At 35.8% G+C, this 14497-nt stretch overlaps 1 protein-coding gene across 4 annotated transcripts in view; it reads right to left on the reverse strand.

Annotated features, from left to right (window-relative positions):
- Positions 1–14497, reverse strand: part of SGCZ (sarcoglycan zeta) — a 418982-nt gene that overhangs the window by 238108 nt on the left and 166377 nt on the right. The window lies entirely within an intron of this gene.

Below are 14497 nucleotides of genomic sequence, written 5' to 3' on the forward strand. Positions count from 1 at the left end.
GGTGACTCCACAGTAAAAAAAAGTCAAACAAATTGGTGAAAAGATCCAACAGCACATTTAATTACTTTTTAGTGCCAAATGTACTAGGAAGTACTAATCTTTAATTAATATAGAAAATATTAATCTCACTAGTACTGCAGTTGCAATACTCTCTAAGATAAAGGATAAATTCGATATATGTCTTTCTCCTGGTTGGTGGCAACCAGAGTGAAGCAAAAAAACAAAACAAAACAAACCCCAAACCAACAAACAAACAAACAAACAAAACATTTCTTCTGGTATCCCAGGTCCTGCCGGACATTCAGTTGCAACAGGAGGAATGGGAAGGTAGGGACACAAACAACCTGAAAATATGTTTATATACATTATGATTAAAAATGTCTGTATTCTCCAGTGACAGTCCATCACCAGAATTTTGTAGAACTTGGGCTTACTAATTAAGTTTTCCTATTCCTGAAGCAATCTCAGAGGTAAGCTTGAAAAATAGTGATTGCCTTGTAAGTTTGATACACATTTGGGCCATCATTATTGAAGTTATGCTACACTTCAGAGCCCTTTCTTTTGATTAGTGACTTCCAAAAAAAAAAAAAAAAAAAAGAAAAAAACCCAGGTTAAATGCTACTCACATCTGACTCATTTTTTTAATCTACAACATACACCTTTTACTAACTGTCTCTGTGTAAGCTAATAAACTTTTTTAATTAGAAGATAATTAAATAGCAAAGCTGGGAACTTCCAAGATACACAAAAAGATTGCTTTATCAATAATAAAAGATTCTCAGCTCACTGAAGGGACTGGGAATACCAATTTAAGGCAAAATGAATACTGCTTGATAACAAGCTGCACAGCACTGCTCTCAACCCAAGAAATGTGAATATATGTTATTCACACCTTAAATAACTAGGATGCAAATAAAAGCCTGCTTTGGATTTGCAGGGTAAAATGCACATATCACCAATGTCCCTCTCTGGAAGTGTGATTTATTTTTCATCTCTGCTTTTATTTGGTGGTACTCATGATAATCCAGATAGTTTCTAATTTTTGCATTTAAAGATATTTTTTTCTCTGTATCCCCATATATATATATATATCTTATTACTCATAAATTCAGTGTTTATATGTTAAGTACTAGAGAAAAGCTTCTACAATAACCTGAACCTGTCATCTAAAATGAGGAAACAAATACCTGTATTCCTTATTCTGTATTTATTCTGCAGCTTCTAACATGGCATTTTTAAAGGACACAGATATAAGGTCTAATGACCAACTCACTTCTGTTTATATAAAAAAAGGAAAAGAAATCTAATTTTTTTTTTGTTAACTGCATGTATTTTTTCCTGTAGCATGTATTAAACAGGACTTATAAAAATTTCTATGCAAATGATACACAAAATATTCACTATAAGACAGTAACGTCTTCTGAACCCAAATGCATACTGAAAATGCAGACACATGGATGGATAATGTAATATTGTCTAGATATTTTAGATCTTAGTAAAAAAGAAATGGTCCTTTTACAATGTTTAAAGTAAAAAAGTTAATCTGAAAAAACTAGAAACACCATCTGACAGGAAAGGTAGAGTACTAGAAACATATTCGTTTTGACCTCACCTAATAATTGATGCAAACTGACTTACACAAGGAGCTTGATGGCCCATGACTGAATCAGCAGCAATGATGTCTGCTCTTGTGTTAGACTTTCTTGTCTCCTGACCATTAGCCAAATTCAAACTGTGTGGGCTCTCATCTATCTGTGTACAATTACATATTGCCAAGACTGAGCATCCTTTGGCTTTCTTTTGGATCCCTACTCAATTCAAATTTTACCTGTTGCTTCTTTGCCTGTCAGCTTAACATTAGGGAAAATAATGTGGTTTATCAAAATATCTAGGCACAACTTTGGGAAAATTAAAATTTATTTTAAGAATTCCAAGTATTACCTGAACACTGTTGGCACAGCACTTGGAAAGTCTAGTCAGAGGACAAGGGTAGACTGCAGTAAATGCAAGACAAACAAGCTCAAACAGTTTCTCTGTTCAAGCATACATCATGACTTCACACAGAACTGTGGGGAAATGTGCTCCCATATAAGCATTTCTATGCTTTTATTCAGATACCATATCCACAGTCAATAAGCTTTCACCTTTTGAAAACACATTCTGTGCTTTTCATTCGTCACTCTACTTGACAGATATTTTGTGGCTATTTTCATTTGGCATTCTTGCTAGTCTGAATTGATCTAGAGTGGAACACATTGCAGTGGGCTTTGATGAAAACCAAACCTATGCTTTTATATTTTAATCAGAAAAGGCTGAGTCTCAGCTGTTGGTTATATGGTATTCAAACTTATCTTCCATCATACTTTGGGCCAAATTTAATCTAAAGGAGGCAACACTCCAGAACTCCACTGCACTTGTAACTCATCAGAACAGAAGATGAAATTTGACCTTTAGAGTTCACTTCCAAGCACACTAAAGGTCCACAGTTTCATTATAAAAACTAAAAGAAATGACAATTTACCAAGAAACCCACTGCAGACAGAAGTGCTGACAGCTTTCTTAGCATATTCTGTTTTCTTTTTGCAGGCACAGGAAACCTGTTCCATGGATAGAAGTCTCTCCAAAGCATAACAAAAAACCCCAACAAAACCCCAAACAAACGAGCCTAAACCAAAGAACTATACATAAAATCCTCCAGTGTCTCTTATAACCACTATGATATTTGATAAATGTTATGAATGCTTATATATGAACACTTGGCACTACAAGACCCTATTTCAGAGATTGGCACTTTACACAGATCGAGGTAGGAAGACAAGTCGCTTCATTTTGTGACAAACATGCTATTTTTGGTTATATACACTTCCCTAAAGGAAATAAGAACTTTTACTATCTTATCTGCCATCCCAGTAATTGTGTACCATGCGTGTATCCTACTAAACAGAATTTGTCCTTATGGATAATAATGTGGGCTAAACAAGCGTCTGCCCTTCCACTTGCACTGCCAGAAAACTGCAGCAGGTCAGGTGAGATGCTGCTCATTATGTCTGGGGTAGAGTTAATGTTCTTCATACTCACTGGTGTGGGGTTGCATTTCAGATTTTTGCTGCTGATAGCATAGACATTTTCATTATTACTGAGCAGCACTTAGAGTCGAGGCCATTTCTGCTCGCCACCTCACCCTACCAGTGAGGACACTGGGAGTGTACAAGGACTTGTGAGGGGACACAGCCAGAACTGTTGACTGTCACTAACTGAAGGGATATTCCACAACATTTGGCATCATGCTCAGCACATACAGCTGGGGAAAGAAGGAGGAAGCGGGGTGAGGGGATGTTTGGAATGATGGCGTTTGTGTCCCCAGGTCATCATTATGCATGATGAGGCCCTCCTCTCCTGGAGATGGCTGAACGCCTGCCTGCCCATGGGAATTGGTGAATGAATGTCTTGTTTTGCTTTGCATATGTGCACAATTTTGCTTTATCTATTAAACTATCTTTATTTCAACTCATGAGTTTTCTCTTTCTTTTAATCTTCTGATTCTTCCTCATCCCACTTTTGGAAGAGTGAACCAGTGGTTCCCTGGGACTGAGTTGTCAGCTGGGGTGAAACCATGACAGAGGGTACCTCAGCTGCTGGCTCATTAGTATCCCTTGACAGTATGCAAAATTAAGATACCCTCTTATACCACTCTTGTAGTAACTGCCCCTTCTTTCCTCCCATCTTTGTAAGATAGTAACCTATTAACTGCCAAACCAATTTTTTTTCTCTCATAAATACCTATTGATACAAGGCTTCCTCCAAAATTATGATTTTGCTACCCCATAAACCACCTCATTCAAATAGATTGAGTCCCTGGGTTCTCTCAAGGAGTCTATTTGAAAAAAAGGAAAACAAAATCTCCTCCTTTTTCTTTGACGCACTTACTGGATCATGTGTGATAAATTAAAGGCTGTGCTTTGTTTTCTTTTCTTTTGTTTCACTTGCTATAAATTCATGCCTTGCATCACTCTTTACAAGGCTGGGTGTTCTGTCCTGGTGTTTTTGTTCAGAATAAGCAGACCAACTAAGAATGAATAATACCATAAGACTGCATTAGAAAGAAACTTCTAAGGATAGAATCAAAAGGATCATGACAACACTAAGCACATAGGATAAATTACTTCAGTAGAATCATAAGACTCTTTAAAGCCCTTTATGGGAAAAGAAAAAGAAAAAAGGAAAAAATGTAAAAAAAAAAAAAAAAATAGAAAGGCTAAACCAGTGGTTCTATGTCAATACTTCTATTCCTGACACTGCTACCATAAACAACAGTGGTTCATTAATATATCTTGTGGTGAATATTTGAGTAAAAAAGCTGAAAAAGAGAGTGGCTGATATTAAAAAAAGAAGGCTAGATCTAAAAATCTAAATGAAAGTAAGAATCCCCCAAATAATGCATAAATAGAACAGAATATTTCTGTTGGAGCAGACCTCTAATGATCATCTGGTTCAACTGCTTGGCTGCTTCAGCAATGATGAAAAGTTTGTTATTGAGAGCATTTTCCAAATGCTTTTATAACAGTGACAGGATTGGGGTATCAACCACTTTTCTAGGAAGCCTGTTCTAGTATTTGCCCAACCACTTGATAAAGAAAAGCTTCCTAATGTCAAGTCTGAATCTTCCCTGAAAGTAATCAGAAATTTAAGATTCTCTCAGATTATGTCAAAATCCCAATTATTTATTTAAACAAAAATCTCTACTAAGAGAATTTTTGACACTGACTATGAGGAAACAAATGTCACAATCTACTTGACCATAAAGCTCTTGAATAATTAATCTTCTACTGAAGTCATAAAATCATGGAATGGTTTGTGTTGGAAGGGGAAGGGATCTTAAAAATTATTTAGTTACAATCCCTGTCCACAGACAGGGACCCCTCCCATTAGACCAGGCTGCCCTATCCAACACTTCCAGGTATGTGGCATCCCCAGCTTCTCTGGGCAACCTATTCCAGTGCCTCACCACCCTTGCAGCAAAAAACTTTTTCCTACTATCTAGTCTAATCCCAATTTCTTTCAGTTTAAAGCCATTTCTCACTGTCCTATTACTACATACCCTCACAAAAAATTCTTAAAGACTACAAAGCCTTGTAGCCAGCAGGTACTGGAAGGCTGCTGCAAGGTCTCCCTGGAACCTTCTCTTCTCCAGGCTGAACAATGCCAACTCTTGTTTAAAATACTGAATGAAGCATTAAAGAAGTCAGAATGGCCACATAGTTAAAGACTACTGGAAATTTGTTAAATGGTCAAATTAAAAACAATGAAATCAAATTGAAAAAAAACCAACCTCAAAACAAACACCATCATAATAGCTACCTTTTCTTTGTCTAAATCTGTCCTGGGTTGCAGTGTATTCTATTATCATCTTCATGAGCTGTTGAAATCAGGTGGGGCAGTGTTTCCTTGCCTCCTCCCCCCAGACTATCTTTCTGTTAATGGCCCATCATTGCCCTGCCACATGACTCAGAGATAACTCCCTCCGGACTATCTTCTGTTAATGAGCCTAATCAACACTTGGCCTCATGACTCATTACCCCGTTGTGAGATGCTCCACCCAGAGGGAGGAACCAAGCATCCCATCGTGGATATAATCTGAGACTCTGAACACCAGAGACACCCTTTCCACTGGATTTCCAGAGGACAGGAGCTACACAGCCACCACTGGACTTTCTGAGGAAGAGCTGATCCTTTCTACATGATCACTACTTCAGGAGGACTGCAGCCACCATTCTACCAGACTGCTACCACCACCCTGATTAACAGGGAGTCAGGTTGTACCTTGACTCTGTCAGTTTGAACCAGTGTTTTCTTTTATTTTTTTTCCTTTTCTTTAATTTCCCCATTAAATTGTTATTCTGAATTGGTGCCTCCCACTGGTTTGTTTTCAAACTAGTACAAAATCTCAGTCTGAAATTTATGCTGCTGACTTATCTGATCTGAAAACATTTGAACTAAATGGCATAAACAATCCTGAGATGACTAGAACCTAAAATCTTCCTTTCCTTATATCCTATCAGCCCCAAAATGCAGTGGATACTGGAAAGGCAATCTAGCAGAAAATATCACATTTTTATGTCTTTATCATCATAAGTCCCCATGTCCAGCTCTTTCTGAACTCCACCCCCATGATGTGAAATGGTGAGGACTACCTGAATTCCATTAGGGCATGGAATTAGGTGCTGCAAACTATCTTTCTGGTCACTGTAACTTTAGTTTAATAGATAGAAGAAGTTTCTTCTAAAAGTGGTCTCAGTCACACTACAGTTCAGGTTAATTTTGTCTAAAACAGAGTAATGCTTGACTCAATCTTTCAAAAATACTCATGTGACAGATGAGTTGTATACCAAGATCAACACATTTTCCATAAAGGATGAAATTGCAACTATGTAAAAATGCTGACTACGTGGGAAAGGAGGTCCTTCAAGGGTTAGCTGCTCCATAGTAATCACATATCCCTAAGAAGTAGTATTACAAATTAGCTAGACTCACTTATTATTGTGTACAGGCATCCATGTTACTACAAGTGTTTTAACTAGTCAGTTAGCCATAGTTGAACTCGCATTAAAGAATTGTGTTGAACAATAAATGTAATTTGACAGAGCAATGCTCAGAAATGTATTTAGCAGTTCACGTTCTGGAATAGCATCAATGAAGCACATGGTTTCATCTATTGATATTTTCTTCAACATAAAAGTGAAAAAAAAAAAGCCGGTGATGTTCAAAACTGACACTGATGATGCTGGGGACTTTCAGAAACAGAAAAAATCAATCTGAAACCTGGAAAAGTGCTGTTACTTCATGAAAATGATGTTTTGCTTCTCTGCAACTGAAAACAACACAAAGAGAAACTATAGTAGAAGCAGGAAACATGAAGAGAGTATGTCTGTCACCCCCACAAAAAATCTACAACCGATCTATGATACAAAAGCTGGAAGAGCACATAAGTGTCAGTTGCTTTATTCTTAGATCTCATATCAGTGAAAAGAGACTGCAGAGAGAACAGCATTACAAATGGTAAAATATGACACCTGAACTAGTGGAAGTGCTAACATCTGACAAAGAGGAAAAAACTAAACCAACCAACCAAAACTAATCCTCAACCACCCAAAGAGAAGATGCTCTTAGGACTTCTATTCATACAAGGCATTTATTATATATAAGAGAAGAGTTGATATCTTACTACCCTTTATTTTCTCCCCATAATCTCTACAATGACACCTGAAACTCTTCAGGCTATCTGCCTCCCCTTGCCTGGTATAGTCCTACAGAACAGCCTTAGTGGGTTAATAAATTTAACTGCTGTCTTAGGCACAGAGATATTACTATGGAATGTGCTCAGAAATTGTGCCATTAGAGGACACATTCAGAATAGTACAAAGTACCACAGATCAGTCCTCCCTATTGTTCTTAAAATACGCGTAAGAGCACAGTGCAATGGATGCAAAAGTCTTTATTAATTAACAGGACCATGTAAAGAGCACATAGGATGGCTACATCTTATGCTGGTAGGTCCCCAAACACTTATATTATGGTCATATGCCTAAAACAGAAATGCTTTTATTTAGTTTTTTTAAAAAAATATTTTTTTCTCCTGATAAGAAGCGTATTCTTAACTGATAAAAAATATTAAACATTGTTCCTTGATAACCTGCTGGAAGAGCCCTTGCTCTGTCCTGGAACTGTATTTTAAATCACTCCTCAAGAACATCATCCTGTGATAAGCAAAATCAAAACAAGACTGAAGTACTTTATTATAGGAGATCTATGGCTAAAGCATTCACCCAAGATTCATGGCTAAAGCAGGATCCAAACCTTCCAAGAAATAGTCCTGAGATCAGACCACAGCTGGCCTTTCATCAGAAATTCAAAAATCACACACATGTGCAACAATACAGACAAACTCAACAGCTTTAGCAGCAGGAAACACATACACCTTTATCAGCTTAATAAAGAGGAGAAGGAAAGGGAATGTGGAAGTCCTGAAAGCATGCTATCTATTCCTTTAATTTATGGTGTGTAATCCTTAAAATTAGAGTGAAGAGCACACCCTTTGACCTTAAAAGCTTAAAGCACATTTGTAAAGATGACAAGACACCTCTTGGCTTTGTGGCCATTCATTTCTAACAGCTCAAGACCTTCACTAATTTATACAAATTAATGCATGTCAACACATGACAAAAATTGAGAAGACAAAAACAAAAAAGGAACTCAGCATTTATTAAGGAAACTTTCATTTTATTACAACTGATGAGAATATAAACCCACAAGATTCAAGCGTATAGTTTTAACCTTTTGTTTAAGTATTTTAGGGAACACTACCATCAAACATGCCAAGGAAACATCTATTTTTCTGAAACGAAAGAGTACAACAGCTAGATAAGTCACTGTTTACTTTCTTACCTTCAGATAGTATGAAGCAAAAAAAGATAGAGAAGTCAGTCTGATAATCTACTGCTGAATATTGCATCCATTTTTAAAGTAGCTGGTTCCTGATATATTTGACATTTAAAAAAAAAAGTCATTTTGTTCTACTGCAATCCTGATAAAGGAAAATTTCCATATTTCTTTTTAAAAGAGTGTAAAGTGAACTTAATTAACTAACATGCTTTTCTATTTCATTAGCTGAAAATGCTATTTCCTATTCAGAGAAAGACAGGCAGAATTCTATAGAATCTGACCATAGTAATTTAGATTTAATTCCTGTCTTCCCTTTCTCACCTGCACGACTGTACTATCCTTAATAAAATAGGTCTTAAATTTCAATGCACAGCATGAATTACAGTCCTAGTTCTCACCAACAATTCAATCTTTGCTCAAAAGAAGCTCTATTGTAATTTTAGCTGCATTATCAGGCAGTTTAACTCCAAATTTGCCAGTTTGAATTTTCCATGTCATCAAACAATTTCCTTTTAACACTGGGTGCCAACTTTCCATACCTTAAGTATATGAAGCATCCTCCTGAGTGTGAAATGTGGGGAACTTCACCCCTTTTCTTTTTTGGTTTTTACAAATCTTGGTCATATTTGCATCTTTCTTTGGAATATTTTCAAGCGGGTTTTTAGCCTCATTTTTGTAAAAACAAAGTAGAAACAGAGGTGTGCCCTTAGGAATACTGCCCAGACACTTTACAAAAAATATTTGTCATTAGAATTGCAGGTCATTAGAACAAAAGGAAACACCAAGATGGTTTTCATACAATTAGTATTTTGTAGGCTGATACTCTTGCTTTTGGTTAAGTGCAGCTGAGAAAGTCTTGCTATATCCAAAATTCTGAACAGATTTTTACTAGTTTTGAACTTTGTTGTGAAAAGAGGCTTTTCAAGGAAGAACTGTGCAGTAGACACAGATACTTTTTGTTCTATTTTTTCCTGACCAAGTCTGCAAAGAATTCTGTAAGTAACCTTTTCTTAGACTCATTTATGTGGCAAGTATATAGAATTAGGAAGAATAACAGTTCTAGCCATTTCTTTAAAAAAATTAAAGCAAAAAACCCCACAAAACTTAAATGCCATTTTCTTCAACATAGTTGCAACTGAAGACTACATGAAAATAGCTATCTATTCTTTTAGGCATGGAAAGGTTGAAAGACAAATAATACACTCAAAACTCTCAAGAAAGGCATCTTTCACTGTATGAAAAGTCACTACAATTTCTCTTTTATTTTTTTTTTCTTTTTTGGGGGTGGGAGGAGTGGTGACCAGAGGGTATCATTAAACAAATATTACACAAATCCTCCTTATGACCAATAACTATTACACCAATAGGCCTATTAATCTTTCTCTAGCAAATGAATGTTGTGGGGAAAAAATGTTTTCTCAATTTTTACCAGAAAAGTCATACTGATGGGTACGGCTGTTGTAGCAGTAGTAAGTATAACTTTGGCATGTTCCAAGTTCAGCAGCTTCATTGACTTTGCTAAGTTGACAATGAATAAAACTTTGTAAAATCTCTTCCCAGAAATACTGTCAGCACGGCCTTTTTAAACACAGACAACTTTGACTGGTATATCAGCTCGTTTTCTGAGGGGAGATAGCACACATAGAGCTCCAAAACATGTTAAAAGAACTAACTCATAAGTGGAAAAGTCAGGTTAAGATTTCAACTAATGATTTCAGAAAGTCTCAGTCACTGATGTCTCTGGTATTCTTCTTTGCAGGCCCTCAGTTGCTTCTTTTTACCAAAAAGTAATTAACTAAGTACAATTAAATGAGTTTTAGCCTATTAAGTCATTTTCATGGGAATATAAATAAATTAGTTATAATTAGATCTAATGAAACCCCTAAGAGTGCTGGGTTTAACTACAGAAATTATTCTATTGCCTGTGACTACTACAGTATCAGAATACATTCAAAACATCCTTTACATGTGAGCTCTCAAATTAACATAAAGATCTAAAAGAAAGTTCAATATTTATTTTCTCTTATCATCCATTGTTCTTATATGTTATTAAAATGTGTAACAAAAAGATCAAAACTAAGTAAAAATATTGAGACAAAAAGGATTGTAATATTAATTGTTGGAGAAAAGAAGAGGATAATAGGTTCAAGAAATTATCATTTAAGTTGAACTCCTAGAGAGACTGGAAAATTAAATCAACAGATCTTTTTGCAGTACTTCTAAGAGGTTCAGTACTTATATATACAAGAAATGCAGAAATAAATGAAAAGCCTTGCTTGCAGTAAGAATACAATCAGAAGACAACCAGCATTTTTGATAAAGTGAGCACCTCCAAAAAGACAGAAGAACAAGGCAAGGAAACTTGCCTTTTTCACATTTAGAATAAAAACTCCATCTTATATCAAAAGACACCACCAGGACTCACTCTTAAAAGATTCTAGAGCTCCTAGAAAAGTAACAGATCTCTCCATGACTGCAGTTACTATTTGTTGTAGTAATAACAAAACAGAAGCACATAAAGTCTTTTCTTTCATTCTGAAGTTCCTAGTACCTTTGTTTCTTTTGGTTTTTGTTCACTTAAGTACTCAGGCTTAATGTGTTAAAAAACGGGAGACAATAATAAAAACTTCATCCTTTTTTCTCTCTTCCTGTTCCTTTTCTAGTTTCAGAGATCTTACTCTTCTTACTCTCAGTCCTTACAATCCCCAATTCTATTGCCTCTCAGATGTTCCAAAAACAGCACATGTAGTACTGCTTGAGAGTCTATAGTCTCTTCCTGGATTTCAGCTCTTTATGGACAACAGTCCATAAATATTGTATTATTGATGTCTTATTAACCATTCAGCCAGAGAGAATTTAAAACAGATTTCAGTTTGGGAAAAAATTTCACTGTTATTATATTTCTTATCTGAGTAGGTATAGCTCATCTTATTTGTCAATCCAATCACTTTCTTACTATTTATCATTATCACAACTGCTACTCAGGACCACTTGTGTTGTACCTCAGCTGAGAATGTCCATTGAATGATTAGCACAGTCAACTCTTGGTAAATGGCTGTAAGCCTAAATTCACTTTTTCCTTTCTTGGAAAGACTACTCCCTTTCTGGGAGTACTGTTCTGGGTACTGTTTACACTTTACTAAACCCATCTTCCTATTAGCATCCTCATCAGAAGTTTCTCCCATATGAGAAAGCCTCCTGCTCTGGAAAGGCTGTTTAAATATATTCAGCGTGTCACTGCTTTGTTACATTACAAATAGGCAGGTTGCTCAATCATCTTTGTGACAAAACATTTCAGACCACTGATCATAGTGAGGAGGATCAGCACAACTATGCTGAATGTCTTGAAAACTATTTTGCTTATCATAAATTTCACTTCATTATTTTGTGCAGTCAGACATTGTCAACAGATTTTATCCACCCCATCATGTTTGTCATATATGATTTTTTAGTACAAAAAAGGACTATTTTAATTTGCTAGAAATAGTACATAATATTTTTAAGTGTAAAATAAACCAGGAAAAGCTGAAGAGGGTTCTGTTGCAGTGGGGCACAGTGGCTGCTTACCCCCATCTTTAGCACCCACTGGTGGATCACAAATAGCAGGCGATTCTGAATAGATGTTTACCTTTAACACTATAAAGGACCTGTTTTTCACTGATTAGAAGAAAAGCCCAAGCAGACTAGGTTTAAAAAGATTGAGAGGGACCATAACACTGATAAAGAAGAACTATCTTTTTGTAGTTTCAAGACAAAGAAAGATATTAGTTAAAGGACAGGAGTTAGAAGTCAGCAGATCCAAGAAATTTTATTCTGGGTTTTTTGATACACAGTGAAAACAATTTCTACACCACAGCTGTGTAATTTTTTCTGTAGAATCACCACTGTTTCCACTGTTTTCTTATCAGAGTTGCTCTTGTATACAAAGATTATTTCAAAATTGGTTCAGCAGTTCACACGTGATTAAGGTAGCAGGAGGAAAAAACTATCAAGAAATGCAAGCAAAACAAACAAACCTTTCAAAATGTTCAGAAACATTATGATGGCTTTTTTTCTTCAGTTGACTTGTTTTATTTTCTTACTCAGTGGTTCTATCTAAGTGACAGCTTGTTCAAAATCCCCACTGGTCCTTTTTTAATGCAGCACTTTTAAAGAGTATACAAAATCTAATCCATAATTATTAATCCTCTCAGGATACCAGTCACTACTAAAAAAAATGCTTAATTAAAATATCCTAAGATTAATAGTGATTTTGATATAAATATGGCAATCAAACAAACGTGAAAAAAACATACAATGGAAAAGGAGAAATAAAAAGCATCTTCACAGACCTCCAGATGCACTTACATTTCTTCAGCTGAAGTCTATATTTTTGTTCCTCAATGGTTTAGTCACAAAAATAGATTTCTAAATTATAAGACAGTCCTTTCAAAGCAATAGAACAGACTTTAAGTTTGCCTGTGAAAGCCTAAAAGAGCAAATAAAGCCCTTGAGCAAACTGAGGAAAAAAAGGACTGTAACATTCAAACCCCAGCAATTTGGCCACCCACTATTTATGTTCAGGGATTACTAAAAAAAGGTGACATTTTAAGCAATGTGATAGCCACTAATTCCACAATTCTCCTTTGACCACAAAAAAAAAAAAAAAAACCAAACAAAACCAATTAAACAAAGAAATGGACAATTAAACCCAAACAGAATTCAAGCGTACTCAGTATCCATTCATCAGTTACCAATAGATCACCTAATTAATGTAGTTTCAAGGTCTCTTTCAGAAGGAAAGAGATCCTGTCTAGAGGAAACCTTATCCTTACAGCATTTGTTAGCGTGCTTCTTTTAGAAGAAGAAAATCAACAGAAGAAAAAAATCCTCACATTTTTGCAATTATCTCTTTGTTACATGACTTCACATTACTCCCCCTTTCCTTGATATTTTTTTTTCTCTATAAATTTAAGGGCAGACATTTTATTTTACAACTTCTATGAAAAGGAGTTCCTGTATAACTGTCATTCATCAGTGGCAGAAAAGCCCATAATATGTCAAACCAGAGAGGTACCTACTCTAGAGAACATGGAGTAGACACACATTTTATATTCTGCGAAATGATGCAAAACATCTTCAGAGTAATGCTGTAGTTTAACAGTCTGTAGAAAGCTCTAGGGATTTCATAGTCCCAAAAGGAAACATTTCAAAGCAGCAGTGTTAACTCATTGCTTTCATATGCAGATATGTGACATTACAGCTGGTAGTTAAAGGAAACATGGTAATTCCTAAGTGCTGAAGTTCTAAGAAAATAATTTCTTTTGGTATTTTTGAAGTTGTGTATTTGGTTTCAACTACAAGAACGAAAAAAGAACCAACAACTCCCTCTTGGAATATTATGACAGTTCACATAGAAGGTCTTGCTCGAGAGCCATAGTTTATGTTATACCCAAAGAATCAGTCTAACCAAGTAAAAAAGACAAGTTTTGTTTCCAGCTCTCAAATATAACTAAGGTCACCATTTTTATTTGCAAAACACCAATAAAAGGCTCTGTACAGTGATAATGAAGTTTTCCTCGCCATCAATAAGTTATGTTACCACTAATAAACCCACAAGCTTTAGAATGTTCCAAGTAGCTAAAATTAAAAATTGAAAAATTTAACTTCACAGAACACATAGTTAAAAAGAGTGCTTGTACATGATCCCTGCATAATGAAAACCATCACTCTCCAGCAAAAAAGCAGTAAGATAGATACCAAATCTTCCACCTTACACTATGAGGAGTAACTGAGGTTTGTTTATCAGCTGGGGTTTCTTAGTCTGGAGAAAAGGAGGATCAGGAGGGACTTTATCACTCTCTACAGCTACCTAAAAGGAGGTTGGAGTGAGAGGGTGTCAGTCTCTTCTCCCAGGTAACAAGTGGCAGGATGACAGTAAATAGCCTCAGGTTCTTCCAGGGGAGATTTAGATTAGATATTAGGGGAAACAAAAATTTGGAAAGTGTTTAAAAGCATTGGAACAGACTGCCCCGGGAAGTGGTAGAGTGACCATCCCTGGTAGTGTTAAATAACCACA

The sequence above is a fragment of the Corvus hawaiiensis genome, chromosome 5 (genome assembly GCF_020740725.1).
Source record: "Corvus hawaiiensis isolate bCorHaw1 chromosome 5, bCorHaw1.pri.cur, whole genome shotgun sequence".
In the NCBI taxonomy this organism is placed as follows: domain Eukaryota; kingdom Metazoa; phylum Chordata; class Aves; order Passeriformes; family Corvidae; genus Corvus; species Corvus hawaiiensis.